The 13,483-nt window shown below is 44.0% G+C and overlaps 1 protein-coding gene and 1 non-coding gene across 2 annotated transcripts in view; both read left to right on the forward strand.

Annotated features, from left to right (window-relative positions):
• LOC108413826 (SLX4 interacting protein) overlaps positions 1–13,483 on the forward strand; it is a 109,902-nt gene that overhangs the window by 3,194 nt on the left and 93,225 nt on the right. The window lies entirely within an intron of this gene.
• LOC119262112 lies at positions 12,794–12,904 on the forward strand. Its single transcript, XR_005129430.1, has one exon. It is a non-coding gene; the product is annotated as a U5 spliceosomal RNA (small nuclear RNA).

A 13,483-nucleotide genomic window follows, 5' to 3' on the forward strand; every position in this document is an offset into this window, starting at 1 on the left:
CTCCTCACCCTCCCTCCCCTCTCTCTCTCCTCCCCTCTCCCACCCTCCCCCCCCCTCCCCCTCTCTCCTCCCCCCTCCCCCCCCCCCCTCTCCCCCCCTCTCTCCCCCTCTCTCTGTCTCTCTCTCTGTCTCTCTCTCTCTCTCTCCGTGTCTCTCTCCCCACTCCCACCCTCCCTCCCCCTCTCTCTCTCCCCCTCCCACCCCCCCCCCCTCTCTCTCTCCCCCCTCCCACCCACCCCCCCCCCCTCTCTCTCTCTCTCTCTCTCTCGTCCTCTCTCTCTCTCTCTCTCTCTCTCTCTCACCCTCTCTCTCTCTCTCTCACCCTCCCTCCCTCTCTTACCCTCCCTATCTCCTCCCTCCCCCTCTCTCTCTCTCTCTCTCTCTCTCTCGTCACTCTCTCTCTCTCTCTCTCTCTCACCCTACCTCCCTCTGTCTCTTTCTCTCTCACCCTCCCTCCGTCCCTCCCTCCCTCTCTCTCTCTCCCTCTTTCCCTCCCTCCCTCTCTCACCCTCTCTCTCTCTCTCTCTCCCCCCTCCCACCCTCCCTCCCCCTCTCTCTCCCCCCTCCCACCCTCCCCCCCCCCTCTCTCTCTCCCCCCTCCCACCCCCCCCCCCCTCTCTCTCTCTCTCTCTCTCTCTCTCTCTCACCCTCTCTCTCTCTCTCTCTCTCTCACCCTACCTCCCTCTGTCTCTTTCTCTCTCACCCTCCCTCCGTCCCTCCCTCCCTCTCTCTCTCTCCCTCTTTCCCTCCCTCCCTCTCTCAGCCTCCCCTCTCCTCTCTCTCTCTCCCCCCACCCCACCCTCCCTCTCTCTCTCTCCCCACCCACCCTCCCTCTCTCTCTCTCTCACACTCCCTCCCTCTCTCTCTCTCTCTCTCTCTCTCCCTCTCTCCCCCCACCCATCCTCCCTCTCTCTCTCTCCCCCCTCCCCACCCACCCTCCCTCTCTTTCTCTCTCCCCACCCACCCTCCCTCTCTCTCTCCCCACCCACCCTCCCTCTCTCTCTCTCTCTCTCTCTCTCTCTCACCCTCCCTCCATCTGTCTCTCCTTCTCTCCCCCCACCCATCCTCCCTCTCTCTCTCTCCCCCCTCCCCACCCACCCTCCCTCTCTTTCTCTCTCCCTACGCTCTCTCTCTCTCTCTCTCTCTCTCTCCCTACGCTCTCTCTCTCTCCCACCCCCCCCCCCCCTCTCTCTCTCTCTCTCTCTCTCTCTCTCTCTCTCTCTCTCACCCTACCTCCCTCTGTCTCTTTCTCTCTCACCCTCCCTCCGTCCCTCCCTCCCTCTCTCTCTCTCCCTCTTTCCCTCCCTCCCTCTCTCAGCCTCCCTCTCTCTCTCTCTCTCTCCTCACCCACCCTCCCTCTCTCTCTCTCCTCACCCACCCTCCCTCTCTCTCTCCCCACCCACCCTCCCTCTCTCTCTCTCTCTCTCTCTCTCTCTCTCTCTCTCTCTCTCTCTCTCTCTCTCTCTCTCTCACCCTCCCTCCATCTGTCTCTCCTTCTCTCCCCCCACCCATCCTCCCTCTCTCTCTCTCCCCCCTCCCCACCCACCCTCCCTCTCTTTCTCTCTCCCTACGCTCTCTCTCTCTCTCTCTCTCTCTCCCTACGCTCTCTCTCTCTCTCTCTCCCTCTGTCTCTGTCTCTCTCACCCTCTCTCTCTCTCTCTCTCTCTCTCTCCCTCTCTCCCCCCTCCCACCCTCCCTCCATCTGTCTCTCCCTCTCTCCCCCCTCCCACCCTCCCTCTCTCCCTCTCTCTCTCTCTCTTTCTCTTTCTCTCTTTCTCTCTGTCTCTCACCCTACCTAATTTCACATTATTGACATTACAATTTTTATTACAATTATTATTAATTAACACATTAATTGATCATTCAATACAGTCAAATTCCCTTCTTATCAAAGTAAGTAATTCCTAGTATTGTTTAACTTCAAAATCCATTAGACTCCCCCATGAGCGTCGCCAATGGTGACAGTGGCAAGGCAAAACTCCCTAAGAGCAAGAGGAAGAAACCTTGAGAGGAACCAAGATTCAAAAGGGGAACCCATCCTCTTCTGATCATGTAATGTTCTATTCCAGTGGGAGCAGTTTTGCTTACTTTAGCCAGCCTTGTTAGATAGCTCAGTAAACCCATTCATAAATAAGCAGTTTCAAAATCCATTTCCATTTCTCATTGTTGGATATGTGTTTAAGGTGAGTTTCAGGCTGTGGTGGTGGATTGTTTTTGTTTGCAACAGCTTCTGGTAGAAAGTAGTGATCAAATTTACTAATGGATAAATGCTTTCCCTCTGTCAGGTCTGGAAATTTATTGATATGTTCATTCATAGTTCATAGGGACAAAAGTCTGGAATATAGGGGCTTTTTATATTAAGTTTATTTTCCTTTCTAAAATTAGATGCAGTGTTGATTCTCTTTTGGCTGTGTGAAGTGACAGTGAAAAATCATCAAAAAAAACAATAAGATGAGTCCAAAGCAAATGAAGTTATAAACAGTCAAAACCCAGTGATCACTGAACCTCTGAGCTTCAGAGAGAGAGAGTAATAAGGGGTGTTTTTTGAGAGGTATTGCATCTGCTGCTCTCAATTTCTTTCTTTTTGTCTCTCACTGTATACATAGGCAGCTGAACAGTGTAAGTCTTTGAGCTAAGTGCGGGGAGAGGGGGAGATCTGCTTCTCATAGGCCTTGATAGTTGTGACAAAAGGGCAAGGAGGTTGGCTGTCACAGGCAATGCAGCAAGTGCACACTTCTCCTGGCTGGTACTGATTCAGTATTGTTTTAAAATTATGGTTTCAAAATATATTGTGGTAGGCAACAATATTGAAATTTACACTGAAAACAGTTGGTGAATTTTATGATAAATTACTTCTGTGTAGCAGTGTAGATGATATATTGCCCAGTCGTGCACTAATCTGAAGCAAAGAGTGAGAGCAGACCAAGGAGAGAGATAACTAAAAATAGTGATTGAGTGTCTTGGGAATGTTGAGTGATGCAGAGCACAGGAAAGTGGCCATGGGGAATAGAGGAATGAATGCTTTACAGTTTACTTATTCTGCAACAAAATGTGAATGCTGAAGTGGTAACTTTTTTTTCCCCCACACAATGCTTTGGAAGCTTAGGATGTTTCTGGAAACCATTGTGTAGGGTCTGTAGAGTACAGAAGAATTAAACTTTCAAGTAAATTGCATTAAATACTGTTTAATGAACAGTGTTTTGCATAGTGCCAAATGAATATAGTTAAATATCGAGTCACTTTGTTTACAATTTTGTTTAATGCTGGTTTGGTTTGTTGTAGCATCATTTTGACTTTTGCCTGATTATGCGTGACTATACACATCAAGAGACAGTAGACAAGAGACAGTTGTCTTGGTACTCCTCACTAGGGTGCCACCACACATGCTGGAGAGCATCTGAGCCAAAGAAGTTTATCTTGGTCTCGTCAGACCACAGGACATGGTTCCAGTAATCCATGTTCTTGGACTACTTGTCTTCAGCAAACTGTTTGCAGGTCTTCAGAAGAGGCTTCTTTCTGGGACGACGTCCATGCAGACCGAGTTAATGCATTGTGCGTCGTATGGTCTGAGCACTGACAGGTTGACTTCCCACTTCTTTGACCTGTGCAGCAATGCTGGCACCACTCATGCGTCTATTTTTTGGAAGACAATCTCTAGATATGACGCTGAACACATGGACTCAACTTTTTTGGTCAACCCTGGCGAGGCCTGTTCCGAGTAGAACCTGTCCTGGAAAACCGCTGTGTGACCTTGGCCACCGTGCTATAGCTCAGTTTCAGGGTGTTAGCAGTCTTATAGCCTGGGCTATCTTTGTGGAGAGCAACTATTGTATTTCCCACATCCTCAGAGAGTTCTTTGCCCTGAGGTGCCATGTTGAATATCCAGTGGCTAGTATGAGCGAATTGTACCCATAACACCAAATTTAACAGCCCTGCTCCCCATTCACACCTGGAAGCTTGTAACTAAGTCACATGACACCAGGGAGGGACAACGACACAACAGGGCAAAATTTGGACATGTTCACTGTGAGGTGTACTAACTTTTGTTGCCAGCTCTCTCTCATGTATGTATATATATATATATATATATATATATATATATATATATATATATATATATATATATATATACTGCTCAAAAAATAAAGGGAACACTCAAATAACACATCCTAGATCTGAATGAATGAAATATTTTCATTGAATACTTTGTTCTGTACAAAGTTGAATGTGCTGACAACAAAATCACACAAAAATCATCAATGCAAATCAAATTTATTAACCAATGAAGGCCTGGATTTGGAGTCATACACAAAATTAAAGTGGAAAAACACACTACAGGCTGATCCAACTTTGATGTAATGTCCTTAAAACAAGTCAAAATGATGCTCAGTATTGTGTGTGGCCTCCATGTGCCTGTATGACCTCCCTACAACGCCTGGGCATGCTTCTGATGAGGTGGCGGATGGTCTCTTGAGGGATCTCCTCCCAGACCTGGACTAAAGCATCCGCCAACTCCTGGACAGTCTGTGGTGCAGTCTGTGGACAGTCTGTTGGTGCATGGAGCCAGACATGATGTCCCAGATGTACTCAATCGGTTTCAGGTCTGGGCAACGGGCGGGCCAGTTCATAGCTTCAATGCCTTCATCTTGCAGGAACTGCTGACACACTCCAGCCACATGTCTAGCATTGCCCTGCATTAGGAGGAACCCAGGGCCAACCGCACCAGCATATGGTCTCACAAGGGGTCTGAGGATGTCATCTCGGTACCTAATGGCAGTCAGGCTACCTCTGGCAAGCACATGGAGGGCTGTGCGGCCCTCCAAAGAAATGCCACCCTACACCATTACTGACCCACTGCCAAACTGGTCATGCTGAAGGATGTTGCAGGCAGCAGATTGCTCTCCAGACTCTGTCACATCTCTGTCAGAGTCTCCAGACTCTGTCACGTCTGTCACATGTGCTCAGTGTGAACCTGCTTTCATCTGTGAAGAGCACAGGGCGCCAGTGGCGAATTTGCCAATCCTGGTGTTCTCTGGCAAATGCCAAGCGTCCTGCACGGTGTTGGGCTGTGAGCAAAACCCCCATCTGTGGACGTTGGGCCCTCATACCATTCTCATGGAGTCGGTTTCTAACCGTTTGTGCAGACACATGCACATTTGTGGCCTGCTGGAGGTCATTTTGCATGGCTCTGGCAGTACTCCTCCTGTTCCTCCTTGCACATATGCGGAAGTAGCGGTCCTCCTGCTGGGTTAATGCCCTCCTACAGCCTCCTCCACATCTCCTGGTGTACTGGCCTGTCTCCTGGTAGCACCTCCAGCCTCTGGACACTACGCTGACAGACACAGCAAACCTTCTTGCTACAGCTCGCATTGATGTGCCATCCTGGATGAGCTGCACTACCTGAGCCACTTGTGTGGGTTGTAGAGTTCGTCTCATGCTACCACGAGTGTGAAAGCACCACCAACATTCAAAAGTGACCAAAACATCAGCCAGAAAGCATAGGTACTGAGAAGTCGTCTGTGGTCCCCACCTGCAGAACCACTCCTTTATTGAGTGTGTCTTGCTAATTGCCAATAATTTCCACCTGTTGTCTATTCCATTTGCACAACAGCATGTGAAATTGATTGTCAATCAGTGTTGCTGCCTAAGTGGACAGTTTGATTTCACAGAAGTTTGATGTACTTGGAGTTATATTGTGTTGTTTAAGTGTTCCCTTTGTTTTTTTGAGGAGTATGTATGTATGTATGTATGTGTGTGTGTATATATATATATATATATATATATATATATATATATATATATATATATATATATATATATATATATATATATATATATATATATATATACACATACAAGTTTACTACGGAGTATGGAGCCATGCTGTTGTAATACATGTAAGATTTGGTTAGGTATTATCTTGCTAAAATAAGCAAGGCCTTACCTGAAAATGAAATCATATGTTGGCACCATAATAAAACCTGTATATATCGTTCAGCAATAATGATGCCTTCACAGATTTGCAAGTCACCCACAGCATGTGCACAAAAGCACCCCATACCATCACAGATACTGGTTTTTGTGCACATGCAACTGTATGCTAATAACAAGCCACATGCTCCCTTTCCTCTTTAGCCTAGAAGGCGGGCTTTCCATGATTTTCCAAAATGAACTTCAAATATTGATTTGTCAGAACACACCACACACTTTTATGCTTCATGTTAGTCCATCTTAAATGAGCTTGGGCCAAAGAAGGAGGAGGCCTTTTGGGATCCTGTTAAAATATGATTTTGTCTTTGCATGGTAGAGTTTTAACTTGCATTTATGAATGCAGTAATGAACTGTGACCACAGACGGTGGTTATCAAAAGTGTTCCTGAGCCCATACAGTGATTTCACCAAAAAATGTGTCTGTCCCCCCCCCCAGCATTTATTTAAAATTTCCTGGTTTCAATATTTGATATGTTGTCTTTGTAGTGTTTTTATTAAATTTAAGCAACAGAACACAAGAGGGAGTCTGTTATCTATTTGGTTCATTTCTTAAATTGGAAATTGGGTTGTATTTGCTTATTCAGTCAATGTGATGTAAATGTGGCACGCAATTATCATCATGCCAGATAAACAGTCATTTCATTCATTGCCAACCTTTTTTTAATTTTTTTTTTTTATTGCATTGGCCCGATACCTTGCTCAATTACTCATACTCATTCAAATAAACCTATACTAACGTTTCCTGCTGTGATGTAAGTTGAGTGCAAACCTGCCTTTTACCTTCAATACTCAATGTTGCTTAAATTCTCAGCCAGTTTGTCCGTTGACAGAGCTGCCTGTAGAGGCTGCGTTTCATGTACAAATCTTATTCTACTTTAACATCGATAGTGACTTTTCTCTTCTGGTCCCTCGTATGAACTCAAGCTTTCTGTTGGTTGCCATGGTTTCAATGATGACAAGCACAAATTAGATGCATTTCTGCTAAAAATAGAAAATCCTCGTGAGAAATCTCATATGTGCTGTTTTAATTGAATATCTGTGTCTGGGCAGTCAGTATGTAAAGAAAACGGTATGTGGCAACCGTTCAATTTATAGTAGAAGCAGTTGTCTAGAAGCTAAAAAAGAAGTGTACCATTTCACAGATTGTGGAGATAAATAGTAGCGTTATTGAATTTCCACATGCATTGTTTAACAGAGCAGCGGTAGATGGTCGCAGGTTTTCAGCCTTCCGCAAAAATCTTTCTTCGGCTTCAGCGCAGAGAGCAGTTGTAGTGTTATTAAGTCCCCCAACATGGCCGGAAAGGCTAGTTTGCCTTGACCAAAGCGCATTGCACAAAACGTTAAAACATTTGAACTTTGTATGACTGCAAGTCTGCCACTGTCGACTCTGTTTAGTGCTGTGCGGAGCAAGCCCTGTAATCGGAGTACACTGCAGAAGTCTGTGCCACACATCCCACATTTGAAAGTTCATATCTGTGTCAAAGCAGTTGCGTTCAGACAGCAGAATGTATTTTGCAGAAAATCTGCGACTGAGCTATAAGAAATCTGCCTGAGGAAAGCAGAGAATGTGCAGAGCGGATTTTTCTATTCAACACTACCTCACACATCATCCCTGAACTTATTTGTACTTTGAGCTTTGTTTTGGAGAAAAATGCTTCCTACTCAGCCCTTGTAAACATTAGCAACGTTAACAAGTGATCTGAGCACCACAGCCTGCACAGAGAGACAGCATTGTCTTTCTGCATTACAGTAAACTGATTGCCAAGCTTTGGTGTGCATTCTATTTCTTGGGATTTTAAAGCACACATTTCCAGGATTGTAAATACGTCACTGCTTAAATACAGGTGCATCTCAATAAATAAGAATATCATAGAAAGTTTTTTTACTAATGTTTAATTTATTTCAGTAACTCAATTCAAAAAATGAAACTTGTATAGACTACTCTGTGAGTAATGAATCTATTGCAAGTGTTTATTTCTTTTAATGTTGATGATTATGGCCTACAGCCAATGAAAACCTAAAAGTCAGTATCTCAGAAAATCAGAAAATTATGAAAATGTTCAGTATTGTAGACGGGGCAGTCGTGGGATGGAGGTTAGGGATCTGGCCCTGTGACCGGAAGGTTGCCGGGTTCGATCCCCAGGGCTGACAGTCCATGACTGAGGTATCCTTGAGCAAGACAACCCCCTAACAAGACAAACCCCTAACCCCCAACTGCTCCCTGGGTGCCGTGGAAAGGGCTGCCCACCGCTCCGGGCAAGTGTGTGCTCACTGCCCCCTAGTGTGTGTGATCACTAGTGTGTATGTGGTGTTTCACTTGACGGATGGGTTAAATGTGGAGGTGGAATTTCCCCGGTTGTGGGATCAAAAAAGTATCACTTATGGTGTCACACTCTAATCAGCTAATGAACACAAAACACCTGCAAAGGTTTCCTAAGCCTCTGTCTGGTTCTGTAGGCTACACAATCATGCTGCTGTATCCAAGCATATAAATGGAAAGTTGAGTGGATGAAAAAAGTGTGGTTGGAAAAAGTGCACAAGCAACAGTGATAACCGCAACCTTGAAATGATTGTCAAGAATAGGCGATTCAAAAATTTCAGTGAGATTCAAAGGAGTGGACTGCTGCTGGAGTCAGTGCTTCAAGAGCCACCACAAACAGACATATCCAGGAAATGGGCTACAACTGTCACGTTCCTTGTGTCAAGCCACTCTTGACCCAGAGACGTCAGAAGCGTCTTACCTAGGCCAAGGAGAAAAAGGACTGGACAGTTGCTCAGTGGTCCAAAGTCCTGTCTAAAGGTGGAAGTAAATTTTGCATTTCACTCGGAAATCAAGGTCCCGGAGTCTGGAGGAAAAGTGGAGAGGCACACAATCCAAACTGCTTGAGGTCTAGTGTGAAGTTTCCACAATCAGTGATGGTTTAGGGAGCCATGTCATCTGCTGGTGTTGGTCGACTGTGTCATATCAAGTCCAAAGTCAGCGCAGCCATCAAACAGGACATTTTAGACCACTTCATGCTTCCCTCTGCTGACAAGCTTTATGGAGATGCGTATTTCATTTTCCAGCAGGACTTGGCACCTGCCCACACTGCCAAAAGGACCAAAACCTGGTTTAATAACCACAGTATCACTGTGCTTATTTGGCCAGCAAACTCACCTGACCCGAACCCCATAGAGAACCTATGGGGTATTGTCAAGAGGAAGATGAGACCCCAGACCCAAAAATGCAGATGAGCTGAAGGCCGCTATCAAAGTAACCTGGGCTTACACAACACTTCAAGGGTGCCACAGGCTGATCGCCTCCATGCCACGTCGCATTGATGCAGTAATTCATGCAAAAGGTGTCCCAACCAAGTATTGAGGGCATATACTGTGCATACTTTTTAGTAGGCCAACATTTACGTGTTAAAAAGTATTTTAATAAGAAAATAAATTGGTAATTATATAGTATTCTGATTTTCTGAGATACTGACTTTTGGGTTTTCATTGGCTGTAGGCCATAATCATCAACATTAAAAGAAAGAAATGCTTGAAATAGATCACTTTGTGTGTCTATGAATCTATATTAGTCTCATTTTTTAAAATTGAATTACTGAACTAAATTAACATTTCGATGATATTCTAATTTATTGAGATGCACCTTGTATTTGTCTTTGAGCTGAGCATTTTTAATTACAAATGTGAGCAAATCTGTCTTACTGTACAGCTCGTTTACTCTCCAGTTTTGTTTTGCTTTTTATTTTTTTTGCTTGGTTATCATGTTAAAAGTGACATGTGACATGCAGAGCTTTTCAGGTGAATGTTTTTCAGCTTGATTGAGTGGAAACTCAGGTAAGACTGGTTAGTTAAATTATGGTGCATTTAGGAATGCAGCAGTGATTTTGGGCAATATCAGCCATTGTTTACAGCATGACTGGAAGCCACTGAACGCTAATGTTTACTCTCACGCATTAACAAACATGGAAGTGTGAAAATGGTCTATTCCTGTTGGTAATAGCCACAGTGCTTTGCCCATATTAGGAACTCCAGGTCTAAGCCCCATTTCTCTATGGCCAGAATGAATAGGGTTTTCGAAAACTTGCTCTGTCGCACCCTGTGTTAAATAAAAATCTTCAGAACCTGATACATTTTGTCTTGTGTACATTTTTCTCCCAAATACCACTGGATTTTCCAAATTATGAGGTCGTTAAAGAGCTATAATACTAATATTGCTACATGTGAGCTGAAGCTACTGTGCATTAATTTGATGTCACTTTAACTAGGGTGGGCTGTAGCGGTGCTCTGCAGAGTTATCAAAATGTTCAGCTGTAGCACACAATTACAGTATACCTGTAAATAAAACCTCTGGGTTGGATACTGAAATCAGTTTCTTTTTCTCCGGCTGCTTGTTCGACTTTTCCCGTTTCTCCTTAAATTGCACAGATATTCAGATTGTGACTGCCGCGCCACTTGAGGTGGAACGGGAAAAGCCGAACAAAAAGCTGGAGAATGTCCTGAGAAACTGTCCTCATAAAAATGTTACCAGCGTTAAAATAATAATTAGGATATTCTGAGAGCCTAAATCAGTTTATCAGCGGTGAGCAGTGATTCTGAAACTGAGTCTGTACTGGATCAGCCAGAGTGCAGCTATGTTTGTAGATCTTTTCAAATCAAGCTAAAAGGAGAAATCTATCATGTTTCAGTGAGCATCAGACGAAGAACAGAGAACTGTAGGGAAGCCTGGTGATTTTGTTCTGACTCCTTTTCATCTGTCCTCAGTTTGAACATGGAAATGTACGCTGCCAAAACCTACTTAAGGAGGCTGCCAGTCGAATGACGTGAATTCAGTGAGCAGTAGCTTTAGCTCACATGTAGCAATATTCATATTTTAACTCTTTAACGACCTCATAATTCAGAGGATTCAGTGCTATTCAAGAGAAGAATGTTCACAGGACAAAATATTGGCTTCTGAACAGCGTATTTAACACAGGGTGTGATAGAGATGATTTTTCAAAAACCTTGTTCATTCTGGCTATAGAGAAATGGAGCTTAGACCCGGAGTTCCTAATATGGGCATAAGAGTATGGCACTGACTACAAACTGACAACATGACTACAGTGGTCTATTTGCATGAAGTTAAACTTCGCTTCATTTTAGAGACATGTCTCTGCAGGCCAGAGCGGTGGGTGTTTCAAAAGTTTGACGGCGATTTAGAAAATTCAGTGGGTGTGTCAAAAGGCAGGCCTGTGGACAGGAGTAGAGCATGATGAAATATGTGGAGCCACATGCATAATTGTGTATGAAAAATGGGCTGCTTTAAGGAGTCGCATCTGTCTTGATATACTTAAATTGGCACCCCGGATAAATACAGAAATTATTTGAGTCATTTCAGTGTCCTCACAATCTGTTTAGCTGCTAATGTGCATTTTATGTAATGCCTTCTCATCTGATTTATGTCATACATCTGAAATTTAGCCATCAACATTCACCTCACACTGTTGTGACTATGATAAACATAGAAATAGCAGACAGGCAGAGCAGGCAAAAATAAGCATTTGTGGTATTTATTTAGAAAAGCATTATGTTTCAGAGTTTTTACATCGTCATGCATTTTTCATCGTTCAGGGAGAACGTCAGTCTGTAGTGCTGGTTCTGCTGTGTTTTCCACCCACTTACGATTGGTCTGCAAAAAGATTCTAGGTTCATTTAACATTAAATAGCCCAATCATCTTACAGAAATTCTGAATAATTATTATTATCTAAGCCCTACCAATGGTTCAACATAACAGAAATTTCTGTAATATTTCTGTTTTCTGTAGAACTTATACATAAAGTATGAATGTGATAGACTTTGTTTATATTTGATCAGATACACTAGCTAGAAGCCACTGCTAACAGTGGCTGTTATCCGGCTAACACAAGCAGCTTTTTGCATGTTTCCCAGTAATTTTAGTACTTTTTTCTTCAAATAGCTAATGCTACAGCAAAATGTAATAGTGATACTTATTTAGTCCCACAACGGGGAAATTTCACCACCGCATTTAACCCATCTATGAAGTGAAACACCACATACACACTAGTGAGCACACACACACACTTGCCCGGAAGCGGGGGGCAGCCCTATCCACGGCACCCAGGGAGCAGCTGGGGGGTGAGGTGCCTTACTCAAGGACACCTCAGTCTCATGTACTGTCGGTGCTGAGGATCAAAGCGGCAACCTTCCAATCACAGGACCTGTTCCCTAACCTCCAGCCCACGACTGCCCCAATTATGTCAGAAAATGGAAATCAAAATGTTACAGCATAACTGCAATGTTAAGATATGAGATAGGAGTCATGTTTTGTGAGTGAGCAATAAAATGTGGATGTTATCAATACTGGTTAAAAAATTGTAATGACACTAAAAGAATGATGCTATGGCAGATTGCTAGCCAGCAAATGATTGCTTCGCATGTGAAGCTGGTGTTCTATGTAGCCTGCTAGCCTTCCGTTAGTGACTAGAGCTTAAATGATGTCTGTCAAATAGACTTCACATATAAAAGTCTTGATTTCCTTTTATAAAGCTCCAGAAATCTCTGACATGCTGTAAATGTGCCATGGGAACTGCTGCATGTTAGCCAGCTGGTATCAGTTTCCTACCTTGCTTGGGAATATAGCGGTTTGCAATGGCTTCGTCTGTCGTATGTTACTTAGTTACTGGCTGCTTTGCTGCTCGTGTCACTGCCATTGTGAGCACAGAGTAAAAGACCTCAGCATACTTCCTGTGAAATGAAAATTTTAAGGGTTGCACAAAGATGAAAATGCCTTTGTGAGCTTTAGATTGATAGCTTGGGTTTCTCTTCATTCAGGCACAAATCTTTTGCCTTTTACTAAAGGTTTCTGTAGTTGGGAAGGATGACTAGTTCTTATTTTTGAAGGCTCTGCTTTGGTAGAGCTGAATTATGGGCTGGAGGTTAGAGAACCAGCCTTGCAACTGGAGGTTGCCAGTTCGATCCCTTGAGCTAACAGGACGTGACTGAGGTGCCCTCGAGCAAGGCACCTTAAACCCAACTGCTCCCTAGGCTTGCCCACCACTCCAGGCAAGGAGGTGGTCTCTTAATCTAATCATAAGTTTATAAGCTTGCAAGCTATTTGTGGTTTTGTTTTGCCTGTCATGTATGTTGCACTATTGCAGGTGACGCTATGACATTTTATGAAAAGTTCCATGGCTACTGGAAAACGGTTCTAATACAGTTCTAACAATAGTAATAATGAGTGTGGCATCTTACATTTATAAAGTGTTCATTGTTTATGTAACAAATGCGTGTTTAACAGTAAAATAGTGTTGCCTCTGCCAGAGCACTCAGCATACTACTTGCACAGATGACATCTGCCTGGCTTCAGCGAAAAATGTGCTGTGATTGTGGAAAAATGGACAACCCCAGCCACTGAGGCTTTGCTCGCCATGTTGCAAACATGGCTGGGCAAACTCTGGACAAACACACTATGCCACAAAGCCTGTGATTAGCATTTTGT

Source organism: Pygocentrus nattereri, chromosome 22 (assembly GCF_015220715.1).
Source record: "Pygocentrus nattereri isolate fPygNat1 chromosome 22, fPygNat1.pri, whole genome shotgun sequence".
In the NCBI taxonomy this organism is placed as follows: Eukaryota; Metazoa; Chordata; class Actinopteri; order Characiformes; family Serrasalmidae; genus Pygocentrus; species Pygocentrus nattereri.